Source organism: Hypomesus nipponensis, chromosome 14 (assembly GCF_054491055.1).
Source record: "Hypomesus nipponensis isolate SF chromosome 14, ASM5449105v1, whole genome shotgun sequence".
NCBI lineage: Eukaryota > Metazoa > Chordata > Actinopteri > Osmeriformes > Osmeridae > Hypomesus > Hypomesus nipponensis.
Window position 1 is genome coordinate 9,008,113 of NC_140374.1, and position 15,798 is coordinate 9,023,910.

Below are 15,798 nucleotides of genomic sequence, written 5' to 3' on the forward strand. Positions count from 1 at the left end.
GTCTGTCCCGCCGAAAACCATTCAAACAGGTTGACAGCAGTGGGGGGTTTTTTAACAACAGCGAGCTACCGGAATCCCGTCACAAAAAAGCTCTAGCTTTTTTCCTGCATTTCACTGGCAGTGAGTTTTCACAATGTTGTAGTTCACTCCATTTTACACCAAAAACGTCAGAGAGGACTGCGTTATGTAGATACGAGTCAGTTGAAGATAGCCAGAATATCGGATTTCTTCATGCGAGCCTGTTTCATTCGTAATTTGCCTGAGAAAGCGACTTCCGTTGGCCAGCTCCATTGAAAACCATTCAAAAAAGTTGACAACAGTGGGGCTTTTTGGAACTACAGCGAGCTACATGAACCACGTGATCACGTGTCGGCGAGATCAGAGCGTGTCGCAACTCTCTTTTTCTATGGCTCTGGGTATATCTATCTGCAAAAATATAGAAGGATGTTTCATGACATGAGAAAATCAACAAGCTTAACTTATCCAACTGCAGTAGCACACCAGTTTCCAGGCAGTTCTGAACCTACCTATCCCAACCTCAGGCAAATGTACGGAAGCAACAACATTGGCCCAAAAAGTTATTGATCTTTAGCTAAAATATGACATAGTATTGCTAGTAACTATTTACTTCACACACACAAAAAAAGTTGATATAAGAAGAGATTTGCTGCTTGCCTGTCAACAAGCACCGATTGGGTGAAGTCGAAAACCTAACTAGCAGCGTAGTTACTCCTCCGCGTAACTATCAAGGTTTTACTATATTCCACAATCGGCTAAATTGCCCAAAAAGTTATAAATATTTAGCTTAAAGTGTACATGGTGGTCCTAGCTAATGTTTATTATCCAGGTTTCCCAAAATTAGCTAAATCGTTCTTCTTTTTGCTCACGTCACTCCAGTCCTAGTTCTACAAATAAATGCTTCGTAACTAAAACATTTGACTTTTAATTTGAAAAATGTTGACAATATTGATAACACATGTAAAGAAACTTGTCTTACCTCGTATGATCGACTCAGTTTTCAAAATGAAGCAGTAAATCCAACTCTTGCGGTGATCTTATACCATACCATAGATATCCTTTATATGTCTGTGCGGTCAGAAATAGGACTCTACCAGCAGTTTCAAAAACGTGTTTGTTTGGTTGCCACGGTGATGGTGCAGCTATGATTGCTAACAAGCTTGGCAGAGAGAATAATATACGTTTACCTAGCATCCACACCTCAAACAAGTTAACCTAGACGCAAAACTATAAGTCCAATCAAAAAAATGAGGATATTTTCCGAGACCCAAGACTCTGCCGAAACCAGAGATGTCCTTTATATGTCTGTGCGGACAGAAATACGACTCTACTGGCAGTTTAGAAATCGTAGTCCTTGTGCTTTGTCTGAGAAATGTGTCACTAGATTTGCATTGGTCTCTATGGGGCGAGAGTTGGACTTTGTCTCGCTTTTGTGGGGCTCTGAAAAAATGTGTAAGTCTGTTGGATTCCACAGACAACTGTCTACGACCAACACATAATTAGCTATCTATTGATCCAAAAATGGAGCATGAAGAGTGAAAATTGTGGCAATGCTGGCAAACTAGAAATAATTTTTGAAACTGATTTCGAAGCTCCCCTCCACTCTAAGCGTTTCAGTCAGCACTCTAGACTCTCACATAGACACCCATGTAAATCTCAGAAACGGTTTGAAAAACTAATGAAACATTATCAGTGATATTTAAAAAAGTTGAAAAGATATCAAAAGGCTGAATTACAGAAAAAATAGTTTAGGGTTTTGTCTACATTTTAAAGTTTAAATGGTGGCTGTAGCTGAAAGATTGAGGAAGAAGAAGGATTTGAAGTTTAAGAGGATTGAGAGGATTTGAGACAAAAAACCATGTAAAAAATATGATGAATATTGATATTTTCCATGAAATCCAAAATGGCGGCCGCGTCAATTGGGTTATTATGAAAAGTTATCAATGGCCAGGCTAGATATCTCACAAGACATCAAGAGACAAATAAATTACTTTATTAAGGTAAACACTTCAACAGTTATTAGCCAAAACACGTTTATGCTTCCGGCCACGCCCCCTTTTAGTCACATGACACAATTTTTGGAGGACATCCTTAGAATAAAGTTCCGAGTAGGCGTACCAACTTTGGTGTCACTGCTTCAAAGAACTGCTGAGATATGGCTTCACTTCCTGTTTGGCTGCTTTTCTGCAGAATATGATTGGCTGTACCGGACAAACGGTTTTGAAAATCAAATATCCTTCGGTAACTTTTGTGAGGCTTGGTCTGAAGATCATATCTGGTAATTGTGAAGAAGATTTGACAACATTTGTAGGAGGAGTAGGCTTTTAAAGGTTTTTGATAAAACCGGAAATAGCGGAAAATCTATATAACCGGAAATTGACGCCATGGTGTGCATTGCACTCGGCTTGATGCAGGGAATCCAATGGTACCTCATTTTTGAAGATGGGTCATACGGTTCAAAAGTTGCGTGTGTAAACACAACTCCAACTTTGAACCGTTGGTGGCGCTAGAGTGCCAAAGTATAGGACATGAAACTTTGTGAATTGGACCAGGGGACTGTCCCCAATGAGTGTGCCAAATTTCAAAACTTTCGACCAAGCGCTTCTAGGGCCTGCCATAGACACCCAGTCTTAAGAATAATAATAATAAATATAACTGCAAGCAGTAATGGCGGATTCCTCCAAACACTGCGAACCATTGAAAAATGTTTATTTTTGACAAATTGTAACTGTATAGAAAAATGTATGCTGCAGAATTACCAATGGCATACCAAATCTGAAATGCAATACCATCAAGATCCACAAGGGCCTTTATTTCAAGCCAGTAAGTGAAGGAAGGGGGCTTGGTGAGCTTATCCATTCCAGAAAGCCTTGTATCTTTATGCATTAAGGCGTGGCCTGTAGCGCCACCTATGGGTAATGGTGGACCATTTGTGGTGTGGTAGTTACTCTTGGCCTATACTATTAATGTTTCAGGATTTTAAAAACTTTTTACCATTGCATATAAAATCGGAAATGCAATACCAACAGGATCCACATGGGCTTTGGGTAAAGTGTGGTAGTTACTCTTGGCCTGTACTGTCAATGTGTCAGGATTTGGAGACCTTTTTACTATTGCATACAAAGTAGGAAATGCAATGACACCAAGGTCCTCAAGGGCCTATGCTGATATTCAAGGAATGAGTGGGGGCTTGGTCAGCCCACACAGTCCTGATATGTTGCGTGTGTGTCTTGCCAAGCCCGCGCGTGTCAAGGGAAGAATGAGTGTCTGAGAATTTGGAGCATGCGCGGGGAGGAGCAGGGGACACATTTCATTGTAAATTTCCCTAGAAATTAGCCAAGCATGCATGTTTCAAAGATTCACCAAAAATCGACCTTTCATCTTAGAGTCAACTTTTTCTCAGATTTGTGTACTAAACATTCTCAAGAGTCTTCATATGAACTTGTTTGACTGGCTTACGTGTAAAGCATTGCGAACCATTGAAAAATGTATATTCTTGACAAATTGTAACTGTATAGAAAAATCAATGCTGCAGAATTTCCAATGGGATACCAAATCTGAAATGCAATAACATCAACATCCACAAGGGCCTTTATTTCAAGCCAAGAAGTGAAGCGCTTTAATCTTCACAAGAAGTGAAGTGCTTTGTGCTTTAGGGCGTGGCCTGTAGCGACACCTATTGGTAATGGTGGGCCATTTGTGGTGTGGTAGTTACTCTTGGCCTATACTATCAATGTTTCAGGATGTTTTTAACTTTTTACCATTGCATACAAAATCGGAAATGCAATACCGACAAGATCCACATGGGCTTTTGTTAAAGTGTTGTTGTTACTCTTGGCCTTTACTATCAATGTTTCAGGATTTGGATAACTTTTTACCATGGCAAACAAAATCTGAAATGCAATACCATCAAGATCCACATGGCCTTTGCAAAAGACCAAGGAACACTCTCCTGAAATGTTGCGTGTGCGTCTTGCCAAGCCCGCGCGTGTGTCAAGGGAAGACCTATGGGTAATAGTGGGCCATTTGTGGTGTGGTAGTTACTCTTGGTCTATACTATCAATGTTTCAGGATTTTTATAACTTTTTACCATTGTATACAAAATCGGAAAAGCAATACCAACAAGATCCACATGGGCTTTTTGTTAAAGTGTTTCTTTGCCTATACTATCTATGTTTCAGGATTTTGAGACCTTTTTACCATTGCATACAAAATCGGAAATGCAATACCATCAAGAGCCACATGGGCCTTTTTTTCAAGCCAATAAGTGAAGGTAGGGGGCTTGGTGAGCCTATCCATTCCAGAAAGCCTTGTATATTTGTGCTTTTTGGCGTGGCCTGTAGCGCCACCTATGGGTAATGGTGGGCCATTTGTGGTGTGGTAGTTACTCTTGGTCTATACTATCAATGTTTCAGGATTTTTATAACTTTTTACCATTGCATACAAAATCGGAAATGCAATACCAACAAGATCCACATGGGCTTTTGTTAAAGTGTTTCTCGGCCTACACTATCAATGTTTCAGGATTTGAGACCTTTTTACCATTGCATACAAAATCGGAAATGCAATACCATCAAGAGCCACATGGGCCTTTGCTAAAGACCAAGGAATGAGTGGGGGCTTGGTCAGCCCACACTCTCCTGAAATGTTGCGTGTGCGTCTTGGCCGCGCGTGTGTCAAGGGAAGGCTGAGTGTGTGTGAGATTTTGGAGCACGCGCGGGGAGGAGCAAGGGAGACATTCATTGGAAATTTGCCTAGAAATTAGCCAAGCAAGCATGTTTCAAATATTCACCAAAAATCGACCTTTCATCTTACAGTCAACTTTTTCACAGATTTGTGTTATGAACATTCTCAAGAGTTTTCATATGAACTTGTGATTGAATCAGAGTATCAGTTTTTGAATGGCTGATGTGTAAAGCATAATTTTAGCGTTAGCGATAAGTTCAATTTGCTTAATATCAATCATTTTTTGAGATATGAATTTGCCTTTGCACATGGTAACATGTTGTAGTGTCTTCCTCCGATCTACCAAGTTTAGTGTTGATATCTCAAAGATTTGCTGAGACATGACTTCACATCCTGTTTTGCGGCTTTTCTGATGAATTTGATTGGCTGTACCGGACAGACGGTTATGAGGATCAAAATTCCTTTGATAACTTTTGTGAGGCTTGGTCTGAAGATCATCTCTGGTGATTTTGAAGAAGATATGACAAAAATTGTAGGAGGAGTAGGCTTTCAAAGGTTTTTGATAAAACCGGAAATGGCGGGAAATCTATATAACCGGAAATTAACGCCATGGTGTGCGTTGAACTCGGCTTGATCCAGGGAATCCAATGGTACCTCATTTTTGAAAATGAGTCATACGGTTCAAAAGTTGCGTGTGTAAACACAAGTCCAACTTTGACCCATTGGTGGCGCTAGAGTGGTCTAATGGGAGACATGAAACTTGGTGTAGGTATAGAAGAAACTGTCCTTAATGAGTGTGCCAAATTTCACAAAAAGTTGTCGATGGGGTCTAGGGGCTGCCATTGACTCCCATGGTACAAGAATTACAAATAATAAAACCACCAATAACAATAGGTTTCCTCCTTACGGAGGAATCCTAATAAATATAGCTGCAAGCAGCAATGGAGGGGCCAAGCAGTCCAGAGCAGGACAAGGCCTCCATAGCACTTGCGCAACAATTAAGTCACAATTCCTGTTGCACTCATGCAACACACCAAGTTTGGTTGAAATATATGTTTGCGTTCAAGAGTACTGAGAGTTCAAAGTTATTTTTCTGGTATAACACTGCAGGCCTCCTCTGCTCCTCGTGGGAACGATGGAACCCAAGTTTGGTGACAATCGCACAAATGGTTGCTGAGATAGGCTCTTGCGTCTCGTTTGGCGGCTTCCCCGCTGCCTGAGTGTATGACACTTACATAATTGTGTGGGCAATATAGAATAGCAGACAGATATAAATGTATTGTTTAAAAGTTATGACCATTCTAGTGATAAATGAGAAAACAGGCTAAAGCATTTAGAATGTCAAGATTCATTTCACATGACCACTTCTCAAATACCTTTGCATACAATAAATTGCACCTGAAAATAACGGACACCACCACTGAAATATGCATTTTATGTGTTCAATAAAACACACACTTTATTTGTTTTGAACATTAAACTGTGAGGGGAATGATATCTCAGCAAAACATACAACAGCAAACTTTCTAACTATCTACTGTAAATCATTTTTTTTATAAATAACTGCGAAGCAGAATATATATTTAAATGCATAAACTCAACTGCAATCCCTGTTGAGAGAAGAGAGGGAGAAGACAGGGAGATAAAAAGGCAGGGGGAAGACAACACCAATAAACACATCCTTTTTCATCTACGCCTTGTCGCGATACTGGTCACACTCAGATGACTGCCAAAACTGAAAACAGTTCCTATTGCAAAGCAAGCAAAGTCGTTTGCCATTACATTTCGGCGCGCAAGAAACTACTTTTGTTTTATTTTCAGTCCTATTTTTACGATTAGCATAGCCAGGCAGTGGTTCTCAAACCTGTCCTCAAATACCACCTGTTCTGCATGTTTTAGATGTTTCCCTGCTCCAACACACCTGATTCAAATGCATGTTTGTTACCAGGCTTCTACAGAGCTAGATAACGACCCATTTATTTGAATCAGGTGTGTTGGAGCAGGAAAACATCTCATATGCAGGACAGGTGGTACCTGAGGACCGGTTTGAGAACCACTGTGTTACAGGATGTTTTCCATTCTAGGGAATATGGGTTGTGTGAAGTGACGACAAAGGAGGGACTACAGGTTTTAGCATAATAATCTGATTATTATGAGTATTAGTCTTATGGGAAACAGAAACAAATAATATACATTGATACATACCCAGATGATGTTCCTGGCTGGGTATCAGGTTCAATCTCATTTTTCCATCTCGTCCTGGTCTTCCTCCAGCAGTTCCTGGTTCAGTAGATCCTCCTCCTTTGTGCTGGTAATCAACAGTCAGCTGCCTCCTCCTCTTGCAGCGATAGTCTTCCTTCACCTCTACAACAGAAAAAAATCAAATTGGTAGCCTGCAGTGTGTTCTTCCCAAATCCGATAAACCATAATGTTGAACTGTGGACAGCCCTTTCACACCTTCCTTGCGAATAGTAAGATACAAACATCCTAAAATCATGTCTGTATGATGGATGGGTATAGCTATCTGCAAAAATATAGAAGGATGTTTCATGACATGAGAAAATCAACAAGCTAAACTTATCCAACTACTGTACAGTAGCACACAAGTTTCCAGGCAGTTCTGAACCTACCTATCCCAACCTCAGGCAAATGTACGGAAGCAACAACATTGGCCCAAAAAGTTACTGATCTTTAGCTAAAATATGACATAGTATTGCTAGTAACTATTTACTTCACACACACACACAAAACGTTGATATAAGAAGAGATTTGCTGCTTGCCTGTCAACAAGCACCGATTGGGTGACGTCGAAAAACTAACTAGCAGTGTAGTTACTCCTCCGCGTAACTACCAAGGTTTTACTATATTCCACAATCGACTAAATTGCCCCAAAAAGGTATAAATATTTAGCATAAAGTGTACATGGTGGTCCTAGCTAATGTTTATTATCCAGGTTTCCCAAAATTAGCTAAATCGTTTTTCTTTTTGCTCACGTCACTCCAGTCCTACTGTAGTTCTACAAATAAATGCTTCGTAACTAAAAACTTTGACTTTTAATTTGAACAATGTTGACAATATTGATATTGATAACACATGTGAAGAAACTTGTCTTACCTCGTATGATCGACTTAGTTTTCAAAATGAAGCAGTAAATCCAGCTCTTGCGGTAATCTTATACCATACCATAGATATCCTATATGTCTGTGCGGTCAGAAATAGGACTCTACCAGCAGTTTCAAAAACGTGTTTGTTTGGTTGCCACGGTGATGGTGCAGCTATGATTGCTAACAAGCTTGGCAGAGAGAATAATATACGTTTACCTAGCATCCACACCTCAAACAAGTTAACCTAGACGCAAAACTATAAGTCCAATCAAAAAAATGAGGATATTTTCCGAGACCCAAGACTCTGCCGAAACCAGAGATGTCCTTTATATGTCTGTGCGGACAGAATTACGACTCTACTGGCAGTTTAGAAATCGTCATCCTTGTGCTTTGTCTGAGAAATGTGTCACTAGATTTGCATTGGTCTCTATGGGGCGAGAGTTGGACTTTGTCTCGCTTTTGTGGGGCTCTGAAAAAATGTGTAAGTCTGTTGGATTCCACAGACAACTGTCTACGACCAACACATAATTAGCTATCTATTGATCCAAAAATGAAGCATGAAGAGTGAAAATTGTGGCAATGCTGGCAAACTAGAAATACTTTTTGAAACTGATTTCGAAGCTCCCCTCCACTCTAAGCGTTTCAGTCAGCAGTCTAGACTCTCACATAGACACCCATGTAAATCTCAGAAACGGTTTGAAAAACTAATGAAACATAATCAGTGATATTAAAAAAAGTTGAAAATATATCAAAAGGCTGAATTACAGAAAAAATTGTTTAGGGTTTTGTCAACATTTTAAAGTTTAAATGGTGGCTGTAGCTGAAAGATTGAGGAAGAAGAACGTTGAAGAAGTTTAAGAGGATTGAGAGGATTTGAGAAAAAAAAACCATGTTAAAAATATGATGAATATTGATATTTTCCATGAAATCCAAAATGGCGGCCGCGTCAATTCGGTTATTATGAAAAGTTATCAATGGCCAGGCTTGATATCTCACAAGACATCAAGAGACAAAAAATTACTTTATTAAGGTAAACACTTCAACAGTTATTAGCCAAAACACGTTTATGCTTCCGGCCACGCCCCCTTTTAGTCACATGACACCATTTTTGGAGAACATCCTTAGAATAAAGTTCCGAGTAGGCGTACCAACTTTGGTGTCACTGCTTCAAAGAACTGCTGAGATATGGCTTCACTTCCTGTTTGGCGGCTTTTCTGCAGAATTTGATTGGCTGTACCGGACAAACGGTTTTGAAAATCAAATATCCTTCGATAACTTTTGTGAGGCTTGGTCTGAAGATCATATCTGGTAATTTTGAAGAAGATTTGACAAAATTTGTAGGAGGAGTAGGCTTTTAAAGGTTTTTGATAAAACCGGAAATAGCGGAAAATCTATATAACCGGAAATTGACGCCATGGTGTGCATTGCACTCGGCTTGATCCAGGGAATCCAATGGTACCTCATTTTTGAAAATGGGACATACGGTTCAAAAGTTGCGTGTGTAAACACAACTCCAACTTTGACCCGTTGGTGGCGCTAGAGTGCCAAAGTATGGGACATGAAACTTTGTGACTTGGACCAGGGGACTGTCCCTAATGAGTGTGCCAAATTTCACAACTTTCGACCAAGCGCTTCTAGGGCCTGCCATAGACACCCAGTCTTAAGAATAATAATAATAAATATAGCTGCAAGCAGCAATGGAGGGGCCAAGCAGTCCAGAGCAGGACATGGCCTCCATAGCACTTGCGCAACAATTGAGTCACAATAACCTGTTGCACTCATGCAACACACCAAGTTTGGTTGAAATATCTGTTTGCGTTCCAAAGTACTGAGTGTTTAAAGTGTTTTTTTCCGGTGTAACACCACAGGCCTCCTCTGATCCTCTTGGGAACGATGGAACCCAAGTTCGGTGACAATCGCTAAAATGGTTGCTGAGTTACGCTCTAACGTGTCTTTTGTGGCTTCGCCGCCGCCTTTGATCGGCTCTACCGAACAAACGGTTTCGAAAATTTGAAAATCCATCAGACACCTTTGTGAAGCTTGGTCTGAAGATCATCTGTGCCAAATTTAGTAAACATTGGACAAAATTTGGGGCGTGTAAAAGGTTTTTACACTTTTCCATGAAATCCAAAATGGCGGCCGCGTCAATTCGGTTGTTATGAAATATTATCGATGGTCAAGCTTGATATCTCACAAGACATCAAGAGACAAAGAAATTACTTTATTAAGGTAAATACTTCAACAGTTATTAGCCAAAACACGTTTATGCTTCCGGCCACGCCCCCTTTTAGTCACATGACACCATTTTTGGAGGACATCCTTAGAATAAAGTTCAGAGTAAGCGTACCAACTTTGGTGTCACTGCCTCAAAGAACTGCTGAGATATCGCTTCACTTCCTGTTTGGCGGCTTTTCTGCAGAATTTGATTGGCTGTACCGGACAAACGGTTTTGAAAATCAAATATCCTTCGATAACTTTTGTGAGGCTTGGTCTGAAGATCATATCTGGTAATTTTGAAGAAGATTTGACAAAATTTGTAGGAGGAGTAGGCTTTTAAAGGTTTTTGATAAAACCGGAAATAGCGGAAAATCTATATAACCGGAAATTGACGCCATGGTGTGCATTGCACTCGGCTTGATCCAGGGAATCCAATGGTACCTCATTTTTGAAAATGGGACATATGGTTCAAAAGTTGCGTGTGTAAACACAACTCCAACTTTGACCCGTTGGTGGCGCTAGAGTGCCAAAGTATGGGACATGAAACTTTGTGAATTGGACCAGGGGACTGTCCCCAATGAGTGTGCCAAATTTCACAACTTTCGACCAAGCGCTTCTAGGGCCTGCCATAGACACCCAGTCTTAAGAATAATAATAATAATAATAATAATAATAATAATAAATATAGCTGCAAGCAGCAATGGAGGGGCCAAGCAGTCCAGAGCAGGACATGGCCTCCATAGCACTTGCGCAACAATTAAGTCACAATAACCTGTTGCACTCATGCAACACACCAAGTTTGGTTGAAATATCTGTTTGCGTTCCAAAGTACTGAGTGTTTAAAGTGTTTTTTTCTGGTATATCACCACAGGCCTCCTCTGCTCCTCTTGGGAACGATGGAACCCAAGTTCGGTGACAATCGCTAAAATGGTTGCTGAGTTACGCTCTAACGTGTCTTTTGTGGCTTCGCCGCCGCCTTTGATCGGCTCTACCGAACAAACGGTTTCGAAAATGGAAAATCCATCAGACACCTTTGTGAAGCTTGGTCTGAAGATCATCTGTGCCAAATTTAGTAAACATTGGACAAAATTTGGGGCGTGTAAAAGGTTTTTACACTTTTCCATGAAATCCAAAATGGCGGCCGCGTCAATTCGGTTGTTATGAAATATTATCGATGGTCAAGCTTGATATCTCACAAAACATCAACAGACAAATAAATTACTTTATTAAGGTAAACACTTCAACAGTTATTAGCCAAAACACGTTTATGCTTCCGGCCACGCCCACTTTTAGTCACATGACACCATTTTTGGAGGACATCCTTAGAATAAAGTTCTGAGTAGGCCTACCAACTTTGGTGTCACTGCCTCAAAGAACTGCTGAGATATGGCTTCACTTCCTGTTTGGCGGCTTTTCTGCAGAATTTGATTGGCTGTACCGGACAAACGGTTTTGAAAATTAAATATCCTTCGATAACTTTTGTGAAGCTTGGTCTGAAGATCATGTCTGGGAATTTTGAAGAAGATTTGACAAAATTTGTAGGAGGAGTAGGCTTTTAAAGGTTTTTGATAAAACCGGAAATAGAGGAAAATCTATATAACCGGAAATTGACGCCATGGTGTGCATTGCACTCGGCTTGATCCAGGGAATCCAATGGTACCTCATTTTTGAAAATGGGACATACGGTTCAAAAGTTGCGTGTGTAAACACAACTCCAACTTTGACCCGTTGGTGGCGCTAGAGTGCCGAAGCATGGGACATGAAACTTTGTGAATTGGACCAGGGGACTGTCCCCAATGAGTGTGCCAAATTTCAAAACTTAGGTGGTCTTCTTGAAGATGGGCACTGAAATGATCTCCGTGCGCAACGCCCAAAGTGAGGTGAAGGAGTGTGAAGTGGGAGATGCCACCGGCAGCATTCATTTAAAAGTATGGGACAATCAAATTGTTTCCATTGAGGAGGGCTTGTCTTACAAATTCACCAATTTGGCAACTAGAGAGTACATGGGAAGCATTTTGCTGACCACCACAAGGTCTACTGAAATTCAATTAATATCTGATATCAGTGGAGTTGCAGCCAAGGTAGATGGAGAGGGTAGTGCAGCAGAGACCATGACTACATTTTGTAGTACAGTTGAAGGGGCTCACATTGAAGCGAAACGCCAGTGCCCTAAGTGCCATACTCAGCAGCTGAGTTTTGATAGTAAACTCCCTTTCCACCGCTGTGAGAGATGCAAAATGTTGCGCAGGGGGGGGAGTTATGTTTCGAAGCTGAGTGGGGAGATTGTTTTTGCCAGTGAGAAGGGGGAGCTCAGCTTAAGCATTCCAAATTCAGTTTTAAGGTGTTATTTAGAGAGCGAAGGGTGTCTCAGAGACATGTTAGATGTCCAGGACATTGAGCAGCATCTGATAACTGGAGACGTTTTTGAAGTTGTGCACAACAGAGCAAATGTCATAACTAGTTTAAAGAGGGCTGTGCAGGGTGTTTCAGTGAGTGAGGTGTCAGATGGTGACTTGCTGAAGCTTAGTTTATTTGATGCTTCTGAGTAAGTAGGTTAGCTAGGGGGGATAATATATAATGATGATGATTATAGTTAGCTGTACCTCAATTAGATAAACTTTTAAATGTTTAATTGTCTTGTGTAATGGTAAAATAATAATATAAAAGTATATAAAAAATGCTGTATAATTTACAATGTTAATTGGAAGAAAAAAGTGATGTATTTGATTATTAATGTTTTATTTTCATAAGGTATCAGCCTTTTTTTGATAAATTAGATAATATGTTTTTAAATTGTTTAAATGTTTAATGATGCAGACTTCAATTTTCTGCCGATTAGGAAAAAAAGGGAAATGATAATGTGTGACAGATATACTGTTTTGCATAAATGTGTAATTCAATATTAAAGACATAACTATGTTCTATTTGGGAAAGGTTACATGTATGTTTTATTTCTCTATTTTTACTTTATAAATGATTTAATATCTCTTTGGGGTCTATACAATAAAGGCTGAAACAGTTAAGCATGTCAGTATTATTTTGATCATACAGGAAATTTACACAGGAAAGTCTAATTATGGTACATTAACGTAAAATTTCTTGTAGAAGATAGCTTGAAGTCTAGTAGACAAAAGAGTGCTTTAGATAGAATATAAGCTTCAGACAATTTAACTAATGTAGCAGTAACGGCATGGAAGCCATTTTGTCAAATTGAAGAAAAAAATAAATAAGTGGAAGCCATTTTGTCAAATTTCCCAGTGTTAACGTCACGTCTTGACGCGCGAGGTTCTTTTCGGGATTACACAACGGTTAACGAGCCACACAGAAACACGGTTGCAGTAAATCTGAAGTTAAATAGTTCGAGAACAGGGTAAGGAATGCTTTGATATCAACAAAATAAAATTGACGAGGTAGTCTAAGTAGTTATATGTAGAATAGTGTATGATAACATGTTAAAGTCCGCTAAACATGACTTCTTCTTATTAAGCTAGCCTAAGATGGTCAATGTTAGCAACAGTGTAGGAAGGTACCATAGGGAAGGTACAGTAGAAGTAGCACACAAGTTAGGCTATGCTAGTTAGCTAGCTAGCTAGCTAACATCAGCATGGTAGAGACGAATGTAGTTTACTATAAAGTGACGCTGCAAAAGACAAAGCTGTAGCTATTTATAATGTATTGACAGTTGGAAATCGATCTTATTAATACATTCCAATATTAAATTAAGAGGTTTTGATTTGGTATACCTACAAACTAAGGTTGATAGCACTAGAGTACATATCGGAGAGTATAAGTTACGTTATTTGTTGTTGCATCAATTTAACTGTAACCTAATAATGGGAACTCGAAGACACTAAGCCAAGTTTAGCCTAACTTTTTTAATTTTCAAGGGGTGGACGTAACTTGAATGTTAACGCTTGTCGTCGATATCAGTTATCAGCGTGGCGCATACAGCTTGTGTTAATAGGTTGATTGTAAACCAGGCATTTTACAGGTAACTGAAAAGCTTGCTAGCTTTATGAGCATTTTGTTGACAATGATGGGTCAATAATGTAATTTATTGGGCAGAGGGAAAGGATGTGGTAAAGAATGAAGTGAAATATTGTATGTCTAAGTCATTTAAATTGTTTTAGTCTTTCGGATTTAGTTAATGATGTTTGCTACTATTTCCAAAGAAAATCTTTTAATATGAAATGTATATAATGAAGGAAATAGTTAAGCAGTTGTGATGTTCTAGACGAAACTGTTTCAGATGTGTTTTTCCTCTGTGTGTTGCAGATGCCTCGGTGTAGCAAAAGGTCTCAGGCAGCGAAGAAGCGCAAGGCCATTGCTGCTCCAACTTCTCCTGACTTGACTGCGCCGACTTCTCCTGACTTGACTGAGGTTATGCCTCCTCGTGAAACAAAGGCTCCCTGTGACGGGGTTAAACCTCCCCTTAAACAAAAGGTGTTAATTGACGTGACTGACGAGGTTGTTTCTCCTCTGAAAAAAAAGATGAAAAACTCTGGTGGCCAACTTGGATTTAAACTTGGATTTAAACTTGGATTTGAAACTGGCATTGAAACTGGCATTGAACCTGATCTGAACCCTGGCAAATGTGCTGGCAACATTTCTGACATTGATGTTAATAATTCTGTTCATGTATCTGACTTTCCACAGGTCATAAGAGGTTCCTTTCATCAGGGTGACAGGCGCTTTGGTTACAATAAAAACAGGCAGTGTGGAGTGAATAGTTTAACTGCAGTAATGATGAGTGAGTTAAAGAATGTATTAGCATGGAAAGCAGACGATCTGGATGCTGTACTGTTACATGGAGATCAGCTGTATACCACAATGAGACGTCATGGAAAGATCAACGATCCAACTGGCCGAGGCTACATTGCTGTTTCCGAATTACCCAGAGTGCACACATTCTGTAACAAAGACTTTTCAATAAAGTATGGTGAGTCATACAGTGGTTATGTTGGAATTGAGGTGTATGATCAGGCCCTGCAAAATGTTTCCATGTCTCTTGATGAAGCATTCCAGAGAGCGCTTCTCCAGTGTGATGCATGTTTGCTTAATATGAAGGAAAACATCTGTGCCGTTATAAGACAAGGTGCCTGGTTTGCAGTTGTGGACTCTCATTCGCGCAATGGTCATGGCGTGTGGGAATTTGGTACAGGAACAAGTATTGTGGCTTACTATGACGACCTTCAAATGGTGTACACACATGTTATCAACCTTGCTGCGTCATTAAATGCTGGAAGAACGCAATTTGAGGTCACTGGTGTTAAGGTAACTTTGACAAGTAGTGCTTCATCTAGGAAATCAACCAGTGACACGCCTCTACTCTACAGCTCGGTACTTAAAGGTAAACGTAAAGCAAGTATTCCAGAGGTTGTTGGTGCTTCATCTAGTCAATCTGTATTTTGTGAGACGCCTCAACTGTACAGCTCGATACTGAAAGGTAAACCTAAAGCAAGTATTCCAGAGGTTATTGGTGCTTCATCTAATCAATCTGTACCATGTGACCCGCCTCAACTCTTCAGCTCGATACTGAAAGGTAAACGTAAGGCAAGTATTCCAGAGGTTGTTGGTGCTTCATCTAGTCAATCTGTATTTTGTGAGACGCCTCAACTGTACTGCTCGGTACCCAAAGGTAAACCTAAAGCAAGTATTCCAGAGGTTATTGGTGCTTCATCTAGTCAATCTGTGTCCTGTGACACGCCTCAACTGAACCAGAACATGTCATCTACTGGAACACAAGAAGTGAATACAGATGATATCATAATTG

At 39.9% G+C, this 15,798-nt stretch overlaps 1 long non-coding RNA gene across 1 annotated transcript; it reads left to right on the plus strand.

The window, feature by feature from the left end:
• Positions 1-11,852: 11,852 nt before the first annotated feature.
• On the plus strand, positions 11,853-14,979 carry LOC146258506 (uncharacterized). Its single transcript, XR_014729734.1, has 2 exons — positions 11,853-13,395; positions 14,301-14,979. It is a non-coding gene; the product is annotated as an uncharacterized LOC146258506 (long non-coding RNA).
• The last annotated feature ends 819 nt before the right edge of the window (positions 14,980-15,798 follow it).